This window comes from Apium graveolens, chromosome 8 (genome assembly GCF_009905375.1).
Source record: "Apium graveolens cultivar Ventura chromosome 8, ASM990537v1, whole genome shotgun sequence".
Lineage (NCBI taxonomy): Eukaryota > Viridiplantae > Streptophyta > Magnoliopsida > Apiales > Apiaceae > Apium > Apium graveolens.
In genome coordinates this window covers 153,392,771-153,413,777 of record NC_133654.1, presented here as the reverse complement: position 1 = coordinate 153,413,777, position 21,007 = coordinate 153,392,771, and the positions used below count along the sequence as shown (strand labels likewise).

General features: G+C 35.7%; 1 non-coding gene across 1 annotated transcript; it reads right to left on the bottom strand.

The window, feature by feature from the left end:
• Positions 1–19,925: 19,925 nt before the first annotated feature.
• LOC141681114 (small nucleolar RNA R71) lies at positions 19,926–20,032 on the bottom strand. Its single transcript, XR_012558556.1, has one exon. It is a non-coding gene; the product is annotated as a small nucleolar RNA R71 (small nucleolar RNA).
• Between the last annotated feature and the right edge of the window lie 975 nt (positions 20,033–21,007).

Below are 21,007 nucleotides of genomic sequence, written 5' to 3'. Positions count from 1 at the left end.
CAAATTTACCTGAATGGGCATGGACAAAGAAATCTACACCAGGACAGTTTGGTGTAGCTTTGGTCAAGCAGGTTATGGCTATTCAAAAGGCCCTTCAGGACACTTCAGATGCTGGTACCAAGGCTATTCTTCAAGCTCATCTAGACTCTCTGCATCTCTTGCAGTTGCAGCACATCAGACATAATTTGAGTGTGGATGAACTCAAAAAGGATATTGTTGATCTGAAATCCTACAATTCTGAGAAGTTGGATTCAGTCATGCCTTATGGTACAATGCAAGATTTGTTGCCGAGATTGAGGAGAGAGTCTGATGCTGACAAGAGGCTGGCCAAGTTGGAAAACAGAGTTCAAGTCATTGAAGACTCTGTGGTCACCATTCTTCAAAATCAACAATCTCAGACAAGTCTACTATTGCAGCTGGCAAAAGCACAAGGCTTGACCCCTATCCTTAATGATAACAAAAAAGGGGAGAATAAAGGGGAAGGGGAAGGAGAGCCATCAACAAAAGTTCAAATATCTAAAGTGCTAGTTTCTGCCATCACCACTTCTCCAACACTTCAAATCAAAGGAAATCTTGATGGAATTGATCTAATCCAGATAGCAGCAGCTGAGATGAAAGTCAAAGAGCAAAGGAGGAGAATTGATGAAAGGATGCAACAAATTTTTGGTTCTACAACTTCAAAATCACAATCTGTAAAGCATAGCACAAAGGTGGAGCCAATCATTATGAATCTCAAGCTAGTAAGGAGGAATAAGGTTGGAGAGACTTCTTCCAAGAATCTGAAACCTATGGTTCTCAAGCCCAACAACAGATCCAACAAGGACTCTACAAAGAACCCTCTAAGCCTTGTTCAGTTGAAAGGTGTGGATTTTCCTCTTCCAAAGCCTGATGAAGACAAGGTTTTGGGTGGTAATATCATGAAGCACAAGGAGACCAAGGATGTGGTTGAAAGAATGAACATGGCTATTATCTTTAGAGAGGGAAAGAGTATCTGTGTGATACAAGGTTGAAAGAAGAAGCTAAAAAGTTAAAGGCTGACAAAAGAGCATAAGCAAAGCTTGAAAAATAGCTAAAGTCAAGTCAAGCTGAAGAAAAGAAAGAAATTGAATACAAGGGTGAAGATGTAGGTATGGGGGACATGCTTAGTGATGATGTGGAGGAAAGAAGTAAGGAAAGAAAGGAATGACAGAAAGGGAACAGGAAGAAGGCCAATACAAAAAGGAAGATTGTAGATGAAACTGAAGAAACCCAATCAAAATCCAAACCACTACCTTCTATTCCTGAACCCATTGTGCCTAATCCCTTCATAAATATCCATGGTGAAACAATCACTCCTAAGGAGGAACCAAATTGGGACACCATCAAATTGCCCACTTTCTTAACCACTTCTCCACCATCAAGAAACATAAAAGAAAAATCAAATCAACACCTCCTCTAACCTCAATCAAATTCACTCAGAAGCCTAAGCCTAAGCCACAAGCCCCAAAGGATGATTATGTTCACATTTGTGACATAAAGGAATTTACAGACATTGAACTCTATCTGGATGAGCTGGAGGAAGTAAGGGGAATAGATGCCTAAAGACAGCTTCCAGAAAGACTAGTGTTCAAATATAAAGGAAGTGGGGAAAGGACTTGGCCTCTTTACAGAATTCTGAATGAAGGCTATTCTACCTTGGTTAGAGTCTACTCAGCTATAAAAAGGGATTCTGGCTTTACCAGGACTGCCAAAACTGAGATTCTCAACAAGATTGCCAGCATAAGGAAAACTTGGTGGGATCCTAATGCCTTGCCTAGAACATTACTCATCCCAGAGAGGAATTACAGTTCATAAATAACCTCATTGGTTGATGGAGTTCAGAGACAATAAAGGAGTCAGAAGATTTTTCAGACTTGAAGATCAACTCAAGATTGCCAGTAATGAAACTCTCAAGGATATGCAATCTAAGTTGGACATCAATGAAGAAGATGAAGCTGCATTCTACAGACAAATCCAACTCCAAATAGAGAAGAATGACAGGAGGCTAGGGAAGAAAACAAAAGAATCAAAGGAAAAGAAATTAATCTACTCAGGCTAAAGGAGCACCTTTGGAAACAATGTAATTCTTCAATTTTATCTCAGTATACACATTTTTGCAGCATTTTGAATTTCTACTTTATTTCAGTTCATATATTTGATAAGTGTTTTGTTATCATCAAGTTAAACCCAAATTTATGCCTACAGTTCTAGTAGACATAAATAGGGGGGGGATTGTTAGGAATATGTGTATTAGTTTGATGATAAGTTAAACAAAACACTTAGGTAGAAATCTAGTGTTTGTAGCCTCAACGGATAAGACCATTTTGGATATCCGTTGAAGGAGTAGCTTTACTTAGAAATAAGTTTAGTATTGTAGCACATTTCATTCTCTGTATTTAAGTTGTAATTCTTAGATATTGTGGGAAATTATCAGTCATGTTGACTTCTAATGGATATGCAAATAGGAGGGCTAATTGTAAATATTTCATGCCTTGTAATTTTGTATAAGTGAAGTAGTATCAACTGATATTAAAGACCTTCAACGGATGAGAAACAAAGCTTCAACGGATGTCTCTAAAGCTTCAACGGATAACATCCATCAACGGATGAGTGCTTCAACGGATAAAGCTTCAACGGCTAATGCATCAACGGATAAAGCTTCAACGGATAAATCATTAATGGATGAAAGCTTCAACAGATGCTTAGTTCAATAGCAGTTGATAGTGACAATTCATAAGCTGACAGAGGCACATGGGTTGACAGAGACAAACTGGATGTGGCAGCCTCTAGGAGGAATCAAGAAAATGCAGCATTTCCATTCTGGTGCAAACTAGGAAGTATTCAGAGATTCACAGTTAAACCTAAATTGCATTGGATAGAGAAATGAAGAAGAAACATGTGAAGAATCTTTTAATTGTATTTTACAGTTTTGTCTTCACTTGTAAACTTGGTGATATATAAACCAAGTAGCAACTAGTAATTAGATGGTGAATTTTCCAGAGCTGTTTAGAAAAATCCAGAGAGAAAATCATCTAGTTTGTACTAGGATGCAGCTGTGATTTAATTCTTTAAATCACAGATTTTGTGAAATAACCCATCTCTGGTGGAACAACAAATTCACCAGAAAAGTTTTTAAGTTCTTTGTGTTCTTTACATTTGTGTTTGAATATATATCTGTCTATATTAGCTTCAAGCAATTCACACACATCCGTTCACTAAAACACTTAGCCTTAGAAACTGCTCAAAACTTGAAAAAGTTTTGAGATTTAAATTCAACCCCCTTCTGTAAATCTCATTGTTAGTCCACTGGGAATAACAACTTTATTAGTTAAAATCAATTTGAATACTTGGCTCCCATTTGACCACATATTAAAGTTGGTTTCAAATCTACACTAAAGAAACAGAGCATATTAATTTACTTGGTAATTATGTCCTTCTTCTTTCTCACCAGGAGGAAACTAGACAAGAAATAAAGATACACAAAGAAGCTCAAACTCATTGTTTATCCATTAATATTCACATCGGAGAAATGTTGTATTGCCCTTTTTTACTCTTGTATATTTTTATAAGCATTATATTCGTTATCCGGTAAATAAATCCTTGGACAAAGAAATTTATACAACATTGTATAGGATTTAATTTGTTGATCTTTGTAGAGCCAAGAACATTGTTGTTCTTGGATTGTAGTCGGTTAATTTATTGATCGGAGTATAGCAACACCCTTGAGGATTTATATATGAATATATATTTTCACGAAATCAAGTGTTCTTCATTATAATGTCCCAATCACTATTCACCTCAAGAACACGGAACCACTAACCAAACACTAAATTATTTATCCGTAAAAGTTTCGAAAGAATTATTTTAATTTAGTGAGTATTGTACTAAATCCCCCTTCTACGATATTTAGAGACTGATAAGTGGATTTTATATCTACTTGGAACGCTTCATTACAAGCTTAAGTTGGTATTTTGGACTCAAGTTATTGGTATTTTTGATATGTTTTTGTGTTATTGCATTTCAGGCATTAGTTAAATGAAGAAAGAAGCTTTTAAAATAAATATAATGAAAAGAGATCAGAAGTGGAAGCCTATGACATTCTCAAGTTGTATAGAATCTCGTTAGCTTCGCGTGGGTAGTTGAATCGCCTAATTCTGACGAGCAGAACTTAAGATACGACCAAAAGAAGAATTGTCAGAAAATTTCTAGAAGGCCAGTGCGGCCGCGCCAGGACCAGAGTGCCCGCGCTCCAGATATCACTATTCCAGCGCGGCCGTGGCCGAAAGTAGCGCGCCCGCGCCCTGTTTCCGCACCAGAATCCTGATTTTAGTCGAAATTGAAGATTTTGAGAGTTCTGGTCATCCTGGAGCCTATATATTTCAATAAAAAATGTTTTTAACAACATGGAGCCAAGGGAGAGCAATACGAAGACCTAGAAGAGCACAAGACAGCTACGGAGAAGAAGACTTTCATATTCTTCAATATAGTTGATACTTTGGATGCTTGTTTTCGATTTGTCTTTGAAACCTAGTACTCTAGTATTGTTTATTATTATGTTTTCATTGGAACCCATGGTGACGATGAGTTCGATTATGAACTAATCGTTATCGTGGGGTTCTAACAGATTTACTTATGGATTTCTATAGTTAATTTGATTCATTATCTTGGTGTGTGGTGATTGATTGATATCCTAGTATTTGTTATATTTATTCGTCTTATGTGCGTAGATAACATATAAGATAGCGTGTTGATCTCTATTGAAGCGAAAGTGAATATAGAGGTTTAGAACTTGCCATGCTAGCATAGGTTCATGTATTTATTACGCATGATTCGTAGGTAATTTTAACCATCTTACTTGCCCTATGTAATCACGATAGATAACTTGTGCATTAAACCTTTATGCTGTCAAATTCTATAGACATATAGGGTCTCAACATAATTGATGTCTATTCAGCTTCTATCTCTTTTGTGGATGTCTGGTAGTCGGGTATTCGTACAACGAAAGTTGGCGTTTACTAGTTTCGTGTTATCTGATTAGTTGTCATCACCATCATATGCTAAGGTTAAGAACAATGACTTTGAATGAAGTAGTAATGAAGTCCCATATTTGCCTCATGTAGTTAAATCAACCTTTTAATCTCTTAGTTATTTTGTATGTTAGTTTACATCTTAGTTATAAATCTCTCAACATGTTATTGTCTTAGCATTGAACGATAGCCATACCATTGTTGCGTAAGTGCATAAATTGAAGTTAACCTAAACCAGTCTACGTGGGAACAAATCTGACTGATATCTTATACTACTTGCGAACACGTATACTTGCGTGTAATTTTAGCGCGTGTTTTCGCCTAAACAAATTTTTGGCGCCGCTGCCGGGGAATCGGTGTTAATTTTTAGTTTATGTGCTTGAAATCAGTGGTCGTTAAAGTTCATTGACTCGGATTCTTTTACTTTCACAGTTTACTTGTTTGTGTTTCAGGTACTCATTACAACGGCAGATCCAGCAACACCAACAAAAGCGTTGATGGATTTTTTCTCAACCCGAGATCAACGACATTCAATCTAGCATTTTCAGGCCAACGATCGCATCTAATACCTTTGAGATGAAACCTGGCATAATTCAGATGGTACAGAATTCAGTCCAGTTTGGGGGTTCGCCAAAGGAAGATCCAAATATGCACATTAAGGATTTCATCAAGATCTGCGACACCTTCAAGTTCAACAATGTTTCTAAAGATGCTATAAAGCTGAGGCTTTTTGTGCCGGCCTCAACCCCGAGGTCAGGAGTTGACCTCACTAACAATAACAATAAAAAACATAATGTAATCCATTTCAATGATAAAATATAAATACGACCCCTCTACCAAGATCTTTTCCGGGTTTAAGTATGAGTTAGGCTACACAACTATCACAGACCAATTTACCTTATACAACCCTGACAACTAACTTAATACAACAACTCAACAGACCACATCTGGTCTGAACATAAATACCTCATAGGAGCCTGGCACGGAAGGAAATGGAACTCTGCCCGACTACGACGGAAGGATCTCCTAAGCATCTGCAATACATATATATAACATTTTGTAAGGGTAAGCAATCAGTTGCTCAGCAGTACCACTATATGAACAACAAGTAAAACAATTTTTGATAAAACAATTATCGGAACAGAAATTATAACTTGTTACAAAACAAGTAAAAATATATATAAACTGGATATCAACAACTAGCATGCTCTGTAAAACAATAACATCAGTTGTTTGTTGTGTACAAATACCAGAGTTCAATTTTAGCATGCTATTTTCATTTCAAATCCATTGTATAAGTTACTTGTTCCGTTACGGGAACCACAAAACTAAATCAGATATGTAATGGATATGTGAAGACAGATGATCAGGCTATCAACACCAGACGGCTCCATCTGCCATCCCATAAACCTGTTCCGGAACTCAGAGACTAACTAGGTCTCTGGCCTGCTGGACTAATGGGTTATGTAATGCGTGCAACCGAATTAGCCTCTTATGCAACCTCAATAGGCCACTCTGGCCCCTATGTATCCAATATCTGATCGTTTTATCCATTTTTCAAAATCACTTTTACCTATCTCTTGTTAAAACAGTTCTGTCACAACACATTATTCAAAACCTCTTTTCCAATTCAATCACATTTTAGAGATTGGTACTTTCAAAAGTTACTTCTCCCAAAAACATATTTTAAACAATATTTTCAAATACAAGGGATACGTAACTTAAAACATTTATATTCGTTTACGAGAATAAACAAATAGCTATTCATATATATTGAACTATAAAAATATTGTCAGGGGTACTTGTCTTGCAGAGCTATACAACTATTACTGACTGATTTTGGACTGATTCGGACGTTCGGGCTTTATCACCTAATTAGTAGACTATCCTGGATCCGACTTCAAGGCTCGGGTCCTTCCCTTGGAACCTCGCTACGCATGTCGACTGATCATTTGGTTAACTTTAGTCCAACGTCAACTTTCAGGCCTTCCGATTAGAACCTACAGAGTCGAACTACTCTATATTAGACAACCAGTTAAGCTTGACATATCCTCACTAACACTTCTACCCAAACGATAACAATTCCCGACGCGTAAGTACGTATTATTATAATTCACATAATAATTAGGGTTCATGCATTCACAACTTGGTTTGATAATCTTTTGGGAAAATACACACATTCGTCGTCTCGTCAAAATAGGGTTGTCAAATATTTGCAAAAATGTTTTACCATGATCCGCAGATTAGATTTCGTAAAATAATTATTTATAATTATACAAGTATACACATTCGACTGGTGTTTCCAACAATCATAAGATACGTTCCCGAATTTTTGAATTTAATTTTCCGAAAATCGGGCAGCGTCTCCTTTGTTTATCGGCTTACCCGTCGAAACATAATCGATGTCAAATCCCAATCATAATCACAAATTAATTTGATCAAAACCCAACAATTACAACTCACAATCCAATTAACGATACACTTTTAAAAATATTTAATTATTTATTTTATAATTTAGGACTCAGAATAATTCATCACGGTCCACCGGCGGCTCGCCGAGACTCATCGTTGACGGCGGTAAAATTTATTAGTGCCTGATAATGTTCGGGTTTCCAAATAAACTCTACCGATAAAATTAATAATAATCTCATAAAAAATAATTCAAATAATTACAAAAATTCATTCGAGTTTTTGCTAAACTAATTCGAATAGATACAATAAATATTCATTCGAATTTTAAGAAAGATTCTCGAATAAACAAACAAAAATTATTCGAATAATTTAATCAAAACATCTGAATAATCAGAATTTTCAGAAGTAATAAAAACAATCAACTTCAACCGGGAACACACACGCGCGTGTACCACCGCAGGAACAAGCAGCCGAAAACGCTGCACCTGGCCAGAAAATCAACCAGAGAAGAAGAAACACAAAACGACCACCATCGTACACATAGGGAAATGCATATACACATACGGGTATATATAATCAAATAAAAAGATTAACCGAAACCACCAAGTCTTGCCGGAGGTAAACGGCGGCTCACCGGAAATGGAAAACAGGAAGCAGCCGCGAATCGAAGCAGGTCAAACAAAGATGAAGCCAAAAGAGAGCCAACATAAGAGAGAGATTAAGAGCTCAGAGAGAGAGAGAGAGAGCACCAAGATCGAGCCCCCCTCGCCTACAATCCCCTGCTATGTTTATTTTTTTTTTCTAAACTGAAAAGCCCAGCAACTAATACGTGGATGCAAAAGTATAAGAATTTGACACGTAGCAAAAAGGATAAGTATAACCTTCTGGCAGCCCGATGTCGATTCATTTTTCGCGATTTAATAAACAATTCGCGGGTGAATATAAATCGAAAGATTACCAAAATAATTTTAAAACTTCCGGAATATTAATAAAACAAAATTTCCATAATTTTTAAAGTGTTTTTGAACCGTGCAATATATATTTTATTTAACGATTTAGCGAACGAACATGCGGGTGAATTTAATACCAAAAATTCCTAAATTAATTTTAAATTTTTTGAATTATTCTAAACTTAATAAAATACGAGTTTCATAATTTTTTGAAACTTTTCTGGATTTAATATCGAATTTAACAATAAGTATACCAAATAAATCACATGGGAATAATAATTAATAAAATAAATTTTCATAATTTCTAAAAATCTCTAAAAATACATATTGAAATTATAAAATACTCAAAATAATTTTAGAAATAATTTCTAATTTTATAAAATTAAAACTGTAATTAAATCACTAATAATTATTAAATTTATCCACAAAACACGATAATGATAACTAATATCACTTATTATGAAGTAATATCGCACATACATCCATAATGAATACAACACATAGCTGACAACAGTAACACATTTTTATTTACTCAATAATTCAATAATTATACATTTTCATTATGCGAAAATATACGAGTCGTTATATCTTTCCCCCCATAAAAAAATTATGTCCTTAGAACCTGAACTAATCAACAAGTGAGGATATTTGTCAAGCATATCTAACTCTAACTCTCAAGAAGACTCTTCTATCCAGGGATTTCTCTAATTACTTTATTTATGAATATCTTATTCCTAAGGACTCGCTGTATACGATCTAAAATCTAGATTGACTCATACATATTGCCTTGGTACCCATCGAGGGTATATTCTTTTGACATAAAGACGCAAAACACACTACAGGTATGCTGTAGCTTTGGAAACATCGCTATCTCATAGGCGAATTAATTGGGTTTCTTAATACTTCAAATGGTCCGATATAGTTAGGACTCAGCTTGTCCGAACCTGACTAATCCTTTTTCAAGATGATATTTCGAACAACACCAACAATCTTATTTCTCTATCAATATATTCTCAATACAAGTCCACGCTCTTTCTTTATTTATCATGAGCTGCTGTTAACCTTGTCCAGATTAATATCTCTACATCCTGGGTTTGCTGAACTAATTCAGCACTTACAACTTCTTTCCTCCAACTTCATTTCGATAAAACGGGGATATATGCTTACATTCATACAAGACTCCGCAAGATAGCATCCTTATACAAAATGATTATTATTATTTTAAGAAAATTCAATTAATGGTAAATGATCATCCCAGTTCTTTTAAAATCCAGAGCACATGCTCTCAATATATCCACTATCATTTAAATTGTCTTTCTACTTGGACCATACATTCGAGAATGACAGGTGGTATTTATCTTCTATTTAGTTCCCAGATATTCCTGATCACCCAAAAGTTTTGCTTCAACTTTAGTATATTTTAGTGTGTCTTTTGGGTGGATATCAAATTTGAAATCACGGGTTTCTCGCTAAATTTTCACTCTTTAGCTCAGTCACATTGGATTTTCATATCTTCGAGGAAACCTGATCATACCTTTATTACTTCTTTGAGTATAATTTCTCATCCAGCCAAACTGTCCAACCATTTGATTCACAACCTCTTCTTAGCAATTTCTGATTCTTTTCATCACCCCTGGTGGAAAAGTGATCTCATACAATTGCTTATTACTACCTTCTAGCACCCGAACCTCAATTTCCAACTTTTCCGATTCTTTTACCAACTCCTCCACAATCTTAATGATATTCAATCTTTCTTTTCAACTCAAGGCATCTATCACTGAATGGACCTTGCTTGGGCGGTAATTAATAGAATGATCGCAGTCCTTAATCAGTTCATACTTGAAACCATAGAACATAGTTGCTGCTTTTCGACCCTTCACAGAGAAATCTTCAGGTGTTCAATTTGGTCTTTTTTCGGCTTAAATGGATGAGGATGTTATCAATAAATATAACTACACTATCCAAATACTCCTTATACTCTATGTTCATTAAATCCTTATAGGTGACTGGGGCATTTTCTAGTCCAAATAACTTTACCAGAAACTCGTAATGTCCATATCTCGTTTTACGCGCAGTCTTTGATCCTCCGGCTTAACCTTTAACTACGGGTAGCTTGATATTAAGTCGCTCTTCAAATAATACCACATTCGTTTAATTAGGTCACATAAGTAATCAGTTTTAAATAAGGATTATTTATTCTTACTCGTCATCTTGTTAAATTTCTGATAATAGGTACATAATCTCATAATTTCGTCTCTCTTTTCGCATAACCTCACTAGTACACTCCATGGAGATATATCTGGTATGATCACCTCCCTTTTTCAATAACTTATGTAGTTACCTAACTAATTCTTTCCTTTCCACTGGCCTCTGGAGAGACTCCAGGGCATTCATTTATTACTCGAACTTCTTCTAGCTTAAGTACTTTCTTCTTCATATCTTCTCATATGGTGGATCTACCTTATATTCTTGGCTTATTAACTCCTTTTCTCGCATGATTGGAAGAACTTCTTATCTTGCTTCTGCCCTTAGAAACTTACTTTACTATTGGCTTCTGTACACTTTATAATTCACTTATTCTGAAAATCAATCTTTTCCTTATGACGGGACTACCAATCCGTTACTCAAATCATATTGAACTCTTCTAGCTCGAAGGGTGTTAGATTAGCTGCAACTACGTCCGAGTCCTAGGAGTTCGATCTCTTGGTCACTTTAAAGGTTCTGCCTCAAGCTGTGCTGGATGTTGGCCCTTGGGATGTAGTACCTTGAGTAGCCGTTCCACAGCTCCTCACCATATGTCCAACCTTTCTACAATTATAACAAGTAACTTCTGGATTTTCTGGCTTGCATTCCGACACATAGTGCACGAAGCACTAGGTCTCCTACCACACGCCTTACAATCCCTTGCCGACTTGACTGTCTGGGATGCGGTGGTAGAAACGGAAGTAGCACTAGGTCTAGCCTGGGAGAACCTCTGTCTCTTGAACCTCTGTCTGAACATAAATACGTCAGAGGAGCCTGGCATTGAAGGAACTGGAACTCTGCCCAACTACGAAGGAAGGATCTCCTAAGCATCTGCAATACATATATACAAAAAATTCTGCAAGGGTGAGCAATCAATTGCTCAGCAGTACCACTATATGAATAACAAGTAAAATAACTTATGATAAAACAATTATCGGAACATAAATTATAACTTGTTACAAAATAAGTAAAAACATATATAAACTGGATATCAAAAACTAGCATGCTCTGTAAAACAATAACATCAGTTGTGTGTTGTGTACAAAATTTTAACATGCTTTTTTCATTTCTAATCCCCTGTATAAGTTACTTGTTCCGTTAAGGGAACCACAAAACCAAATCAGATACATATTGGATATGTGAAGACAGCTGATCATGCTATCAATACTAGAGGGGTCCATCTGCCATCCGATAAACCTGTTCCAGAACTCAGAGACTAGCTAGGTCTCTAACCTGCTGAACTAATCGGTTATGTAATGCGCGCAACCGAATTACCCTCTTACGCAACCTTAATAGGCTACTATGGCCCCTATATATCTAATATCTGATCGTTTTATCCAGTTCTTAAAATCACTTTTACCTATCTCTTGTTAAAACAGTTTTGTCACAACACATCATTCAAAACCACTTTTCCATTTCAATCACATTTTAGAGATAGGTACTTTCAGAAGTTACTTTTACCCATAACATATTTTAAACAACATTTTCAAATACAGGGGATACGTAACTTAAAACATTTCTATTCCATTAAGAGAATAAAACAACAGCTATTTATATATACTGAACAATAAAAGTATGGTTAGGGGTACTTGCCTTGCAGAGCTTTACAACTATCACTGACTGAATTTGGTTTGACTCGGACGTTCGGGCTTTATCACCTAATTAATAGACTATCCTGGATCCGACTTCAACGCTCAGGTCCTTTGCTTGGAACCTTGCTATGCTTTTCAACTTATCACTAGGTTAACTTTAGTCCAACGTCAACTTTCAGGCCTTCCGATTAGAACCTACAGAGTCGAACTACTCTATATTAGACAACCAGTTAAGCTTGGCATATCCTCACTAACACTTCTACCCAAACGATAACAATTCCCGACGCGTAAGTACGTATTATTATAATTCACTTAATAATTAGGGTTCATGCATTCACAACTTGGTTTGATAATCTTTTGGGAAAATACATACATTCGTCGTCTCGTCAAAATAGGGTTGTCAAATATTTGCAAAAATGTTTTACCATGATCCGCAGATTAGATTTCGTAAAATAATTATTTATAATTATACAAGTATACACATTCGACTGGTGTTTCCAACAATCATAAGATACGTTCCCGAATTTTTGAATTTAATTTTCCGAAAATCGGGCAGCGTCTCCTTTGTTTATCGGCTTACCCGTCGAAACATAATCGATGTCAAATCCCAATCATAATCACAAATTAATTTGATCAAAACCCAACAATTACAACTCACAATCCAATTAACGATACACTTTTAAAAATATTTAATTATTTATTTTATAATTTAGGACTCAGAATAATTCATCACGGTCCACCGGCGGCTCGCCGAGACTCATCGTTGACGGCGGTAAAATTTATTAGTGCCTGATAATGTTCGGGTTTCCAAATAAACTCTACCGATAAAATTAATAATAATCTCATAAAAAATAATTCAAATAATTACAAAAATTCATTCGAGTTTTTGCTAAACTAATTCGAATAGATACAATAAATATTCATTCGAATTTTAAGAAAGATTCTCGAATAAACCAACAAAAATTATTCGAATAATTTAATCAAAATATCTGAATAATCAGAATTTTCAGAAGTAATAAAAAAAATCAACTTCAACCGGGAACACACACGCGCGTGTACCACCGCAGGAACAAGCAGCCGAAAACGCTGCACCTGGCTGGAAAATCAACCAGAGAAGAAGAAACACAAAACGACCACCATCGTACACATAGGGAAATGCATATACACATACGGGTATATATAATCAAACAAAAAGATTAACCGAAACCACCAAGTCTTGCCGGAGGTAAACGGCGGCTCACCGGAAATGGAAAATAGGAAGCAGCCGCGAATCGAAGCAGGTCAAACAAAGATGAAGCCAAAAGAGAGCCAACATAAGAGAGAGATTAAGAGCTCAGAAAGAGAGAGAGAGAGAGAGAGAGAGAGAGAGAGAGAGAGAGAGCACCAAGATCGATCCCCCCTCGCCTACAATCCCCTGCTATGTTTATTTTTTTTTCTAAACTGAAAAGCCCAGCAACTAACACGTGGATGCAAAAGTATAAGAATTTGACACGTAGCAAAAAGGATAAGTATAACCTTCTGGCAGCCCGATGTCGATTCATTTTTCGCGATTTAATAAACAATTCGCGGGTGAATATAAATCGAAAGATTACCAAAATAATTTTAAAACTTCCGAAATATTAATAAAACAAAGTTTCCATAATTTTTAAAGTGTTTTTGAACCGTGCAATATATATTTTATTTAACGATTTAGCGAACGAACATGCGGGTGAATTTAATACCAAAAATTCCCAAATTAATTTTAAATTTTTTGAATTATTCTAAACTTAATAAAATACGAGTTTCATAATTTTTTGAAACTTTTCTGGATTTAATATCGAATTTAACAATAAGTATACCAAATAAATCACATGGGAATAATAATTAATAAAATAAATTTTCATAATTTCTAAAAATCTCTAAAAATACATATTGAAATTATAAAATACTCAAAATAATTTTAGAAATAATTTCTAATTTTATAAAATTAAAACTGTAATTAAATCATTAATAATTATTAAATTTATCCACAAAACACGATAATGATAACTAAAATCACTTATTATGAAGTAATATCGCACATACATCCATAATGAATACAACACATAGCTGACAACAGTAACACATTTTTATTTACTCAATAATTCAATAATTATACATTTTCATTATGCGAAAATATACGAGTCGTTATATCTTTCCCCCCTTAAAAAAATTATGTCCTCAGAACCTGAACTAATCAACAAGTGAGGATATTTGTCAAGCATATCTAACTCTAACTCTCAAGAAGACTCTTCTATCCAGGGATTTGTCTAATTACTTTATTTATGAATATCTTATTCCTAAGGACTCGCTGTATATGATCTAGAATCTAGATTGACTCATACATATTGCCTTGGTACCCATCGAGGGTATATTCTTTTGACATAAAGACGCAAAACACACTACAGGTATGCTGTAGCTTTGGAAACATCGCTATCTCATAGGCGAATTAATTGGGTTTCTTAATACTTCAAATGGTCCGATATAGTTAGGACTCAGCTTGTCCGAACCTGACTAATCCTTTTTCAATATGACATTTCGAACAACACCAACAATCTTATTTCTCTATCATAATATTCTCAATACAAGTCCACGCTCTTTCTTTATATATCATGAGCTGCTGTTAACCTTGTCCAGATTAATATCTCTACATCATGGGTTTGCTGAACTAATTCAGCACTTACAACTTCTTTCCTCCAACTTCATTTCGATAAAACGGGGATATATGCTTACATTCATACAAGACTCCGCAAGATAGCATCCTTATACAAAATGATTATTATTGTTTTAAGAAAATTCAATTAATGGCAAATGATCATCCCAGTTCTTTTAAAATCTAGAGCACATACTCTCAATATATCCACTATCATTTAAATTGTCTTTCTACTTGGACCATACATTCGAGAATGACAGGTGGTATTTATCTTCTATTTAGTTCCCAGATATTCCTGATCACCCAAAAGTTTTGCTTCAACTTTAGTACATTTTAGTGTGTTTTTTGGGTGGATATCAAATTTGAAATCACGGGTTTCTCGCTAAATTTTCACTCTTTAGCTCAGTCACATTGGAAATTCATATCTTCGAGGAAACCTGATCATACCTTTATTACTTCTTTGAGTATAATTTCTCATCCAGCCAAACTGTCCAACCATTTGATTCACAACCTCTTCTTAGCAATTCCTGATTCTTTTCATCACCCCTGGTGGAAAAGTGATCTCATACAATTGCTTATTACTACCTTCTAGCACCCGAACCTCAATTTCCAACTTTTCCGATTCTTTTACCAACTCCTCCACAATCTTAATGATATTCAATCTTTCTTTTCAACTCAAGGCATCTATCACTGAATGGACCTTGCTTGGGCGGTAATTAATAGAATGATCGCAGTCCTTAATCAGTTCATACTTGAAAACATAGAACATAGTTGCTGCTTTTCGACCCTTCACAGAGAAATCTTCAGGTGTTCAATTTGGTCTTTTTCGGCTTAAATGGATGAGGATGTTATCAATAAATATAATTACACTATCCAAATACTCCTTATACTCTATTTTCATTAAATCCTTATAGGTGATTGGGGCATTTTCTAGTCCAAATACCTTTACCAGAAACTCGCAATGTCCATATCTCGTTTTACGCGCAGTCTTTGATCCTCAGGCTTAACCTTTAACTAAGGGTAGCTTGATATTAAGTCGCTCTTCAAATAATACCACATGCGTTTAATTAGGTCACATAAGTAACCAGTTTTAAATAAGGATTATTTATTCTTACTCGTCATCTTGTTAAATTTCTGATAATAGGTACATAATCTCATAATTTCGTCTCTCTTTTCGCATAACCTCACTAGTACACTCCATGGAGATATATCCGGTATGATCACCTCCCCTTTTCAATAACTTATGTAGTTACCTAACTAATTCTTTCCTTTCCACTGGCCTCTGGAGAGACTCCAGGGCATTCATTTATTACTCGAACTTCTTCCAGCTTAAGTACTTTCTTCTTCATATCTTCTCATATGGTGGATCTACCTTATATTCTTGGCTTATTAACTCCTTTTCTCGCATGATTGGAAGAACTTCTTATCTTGCTTCTGCCCTTAGAAACTTACTTTACTATTGGCTTCTGTACACTTTATAATTCACTTCTTCTGAAAATCAATCTTTTCCTTATGACGGGACTACCAATCCGTTACTCAAATCATATTGAACTCTTCTAGCTCGAAGGGTGTCAGATTAGCTGCAACTACGTCCGAGTCCTAGGAGTTCGATCTCTTGGTCACTTTAAAGGTTCTGCCTCCAGCTGTGCTGGATGTTGGCCCTTGGGATGTAGTACCTTGAGTAGCCGTTCCACAGCTCCTCACCATATGTCCAACCTTTCTACAATTATAACAAGTAACTTCTGGATTTTCTGGCTTGCATTCCGACACATAGTGCACGAAGCACTAGGTCTCCTACCACAGGCCTTACAATCCCCTGCCGACTTGACTGTCTGGGATGCGGTGGTAGAAACGGAAGTAGCACTAGGTCTAGCCTGGGAGAACCTCTGTCTCTTGAACCTCTGTCTGAACATAAATACGTCAGAGGAGCCTGGCATGGAAGGAACTGGAACTCTGCCCAACTACGAAGGAAGGATCTCCTAAGCATCTGCAATACATATATACAAAAAATTCTGCAAGGGTGAGCAATCAATTGCTCAGCAGTACCACTATATGAATAACAAGTAAAATAACTTATGATAAAACAATTATCGGAACATAAATTATAACTTGTTACAAAATAAGTAAAAACATATATAAACTGGATATCAAAAACTAGCATGCTCTGTAAAACAATAACATCAGTTGTGTGTTGTGTACAAAATTTTAACATGCTTTTTTCATTTCTAATCCCCTGTATAAGTTACTTGTTCCGTTAAGGGAACCACAAAACCAAATCAGATACATATTGGATATGTGAAGACAGCTGATCAGGCTATCAATACTAGAGGGGTCCATCTGCCATCCGATAAACCTGTTCCAGAACTCAGAGACTAGCTAGGTCTCTAACCTGCTGAACTAATCGGTTATGTAATGCGCGCAACCGAATTAGCCTCTTACGCAACCTTAATAGGCTACTATGGCCCCTATATATCTAATATCTGATCGTTTTATCCAGTTCTTAAAATCACTTTTACCTATCTCTTGTTAAAACAGTTTTGTCACAACACATCATTCAAAACCACTTTTCCATTTCAATCACATTTTAGAGATAGGTACTTTCAGAAGTTACTTTTCCCCATAACATATTTTAAACAACATTTTCAAATACAGGGGATACGTAACTTAAAACATTTCTATTCCATTAAGAGAATAAAACAACAACTATTTATATATACTGAACAATAAAAGTATGGTTAGGGGTACTTGCCTTGCAGAGCTTTACTACTATCACTGACTGATTTTGGTTTGACTCGGACGTTCGGGCTTTATCACCTAATTAATAGACTATCCTGGATCCGACTTCAACGCTCAGGTCCTTTGCTTGGAACCTTGCTACGCTTTTCAACTTATCACTAGGTAAACTTTAGTCCAACGTCAACTTTCAGGCCTTCCGATTAGAACCTACAGAGTCGAACTACTCTATATTAGACAACCAGTTATGCTTGACATATCCTCACTAACACTTCTACCCAAATGATAACAATTCCCAACGCGTAAGTACATATTATTATAATTCACATAACAATTAGGGTTCATGCATTCACAACTCGGTTTGATAATCTGTTCAGAAAACACCTATACTCGTTGTCTCGTCAAAATAGGGTTGTCAAATATTTGCAAAAATGTTTTACCACGATCTGGAGATAGATTTCATAAAATAGTTATTTATAATTATACAAGTGTACACGTTCGACTAGTATTTCCAACAGTCACAAGATACGTTCCGAATTTTTGAATTTAATTTTCCGAAAATCGGGCAGCATCTCCTTTGTTTATCGGCTTACCCGTCGAAACATAATCGATGTCAAATCCCAATCATAATCACAAATTAATTCGATCACAACCCAATAATTACAACTCACAATCCAATTAATAATACACTTTTAAAAATAATTAATTATTTGTTTTATAATTTAGGACTCAAAATAATTCATCACGGTCCACCGTCGGCTCGCCGAGGCTCATCGCTGACGGCGGTAAAATTTATTGGTGCCCGATAATGTTCGGGTTTCCAAATAAACTCTACCAATAAAATTAATAATAACCTCGTAACAATTAATTCAAATAATTACAAGAATTCATTCGAGTTTTTTCTAAAATAATTTAAATAAATACAATAAATATTCATTCGAATTTTTAGAAGGATTCTCGAATAAACTAGCAAAAATTATTCGAATAATTTATCTAAACATCTGAATAATCAGAATTTTCAGAAGTAATAAAAACAATCAACTTCAACCGGGAACACACACACGCATGTACCACTGCAGGAACAGGAAGCCGGAAATGCTGCACCTGGCCGGAAAATCGACCAGAGAAGAAGAAACATAAAACGACCACCAACATACACACAAGGACATGCATATACACATACGGGTATATATAATCAAACAAAAAGATCAGCCGAAACCACCAAGTCTTGCCGAAGTTAAACGGCGGCTTACCGAAAACGGAAAATAGGAAGCAGCCGCGAACCGAAGCAGGGCAAACAAAGATGAAGCCGAAAGAGAGCCAACAGTTGAGAGAGATCAAAAGCTGAGAGAGAGAGACCACCAAGATCGAGCCCCCCCTCACCTTCAATCCCCTGCTATGTTTATTTTTTTCTAAACTGAAAAGCCCAGCAACTAACACGTAGATGCAAAAGTATAAGAATTTGACACGTAGCAAAAATGATAATTATAACCTTCTGGCAATCCGCTGTCGATTCATTTTTCACGATTTAATAAACAATTTGCGGGTGAATATAAATCGAAAGATTACCAAAATAATTTTAAAAATTCCGGAATATTAATAAAGCAAAATTTTCATAATTTTTAAAGTGTTTTTGAACTGTGCAATATACCCGCATTGAACGATTTAGCGAACAAATATGTGGGTGAATTTAATCCTAAGAATTCCCAAATTAATTTTAAAATTTCTAAATTATTCCAAACTTAATAAATTATGAGTTTCATAATTTTTTGAAACTTTTCTGGATTTAATATCGAGTTTAACAATAAGTATACCAAGTAAATCACATGGGAATAATAAATTAATAAAATAAATTTTCATAATTTCGAAAAATCTCTAAAAATACATATTGAAATTATAAAACACTCAAAATAATTTTTGAAATAATTTCTAATTTTATAAAAATAAAACTGTAATTAAATCACTAATAACTATTAAATTTAATCCACAAAATACGATAATGATAACTTAAATCACTTACTATGAAGTAGTATCACACATACATCCGTAATGACTACAACATATAGTTCACAACAGTAACACATTTTTATTTACTCAATTATTCAATAATTATATATTTTTATTATGCGAAAATATATGAGTCGTTATACTTTTCCTATTCTCTCTGAGGGATAAAGCTAAGTGCTGGTTACATTCTCTACCAGCAGGTTCTATCACTACTTGGGAGGATCTTGCTCAGAAGTTTCTTACTAAATTATTCCCTATGATGAAGACAGCTGCACTTAGGAATGCTCTTACTCAATTTGCGCAGCAATCGGGAGAAACTCTATGTAAAGCTTGGGATCACTACAAGGAGATGCTTAGGAAGTGTCCTCATCATGGCATGCCTGATTGGATGATCATCAATTGTTTTTACAATGGTTTGGGAGCATAGTCTAGACCCATGCTTGATGTAGCATCAGGTGGAGCATTATGGGCAAAGAGCTATGATGAAGCTTATGGTCTAATTGAACCGATGGTTGCTAATGAATATTAGTATCCAACCTAGAGATTGCCACAGGGCAAGGTAGCAGGAGTTCTGGAATTGGATACAGCTATGGCTATCACCGCTAAACTAAAGGCGTTGTCTATGAAGATCTATTATCTGGCTAACTATGGTGTTAATCAGATAACCAGTGTTTGTGAGTTGTGTGCAGGTTCGCATGCGATAGAGCAATGCGCTATATCTAGTGAATCAGCTGAGTTTGTGAGCAACTTTTAGAGATCACAGCAACCAGTTCCAGCCACTTATCATCCTAACAAATGGAATCATCCTAACTTCAGCTGGAGCAAAAATCAGTGTGCGATGCAACAACCTTATCAGCATATGGAGCAAAGCAATTCAACCCTTCTGGTTTTCAATAACAGCAATATGCACCAAGACAACAACTCCAACTTCAACAACAAACTCATGGAGGGGTGTAGGTCTATCTTCGAATAAAAAATCTGAATTGGAGGAATTGCGGCTTATGTGCAAAAACCAGGCTCTTATATGCCAAAGTCAGACTGTTTCTATCAAGACTCGGGAGAATCAAATAGGTAAAATTGCTAATACCTTATTGAATCGACCACCAGAAATGCTTCCTAGTGATACAGAAGCCAATCCAGGCAAGAGGGAAGTTGAAGAACAGGTGAATGCCATCACCTTGAGGTATGGAAAGGTCGCAAGCCCCCAAATTCAGCAGGACGAAGAGCTTAAAAAATCTCAAATTCAGAAAATGAAGTTGTGGCTGAAGAAGAAGTGTTGAAGGATGTCGAGGTGGATACAAGGAAGAAAACTGTGGAACACACTCCTCCTGAGGGTAACACAGGGGAGAAATA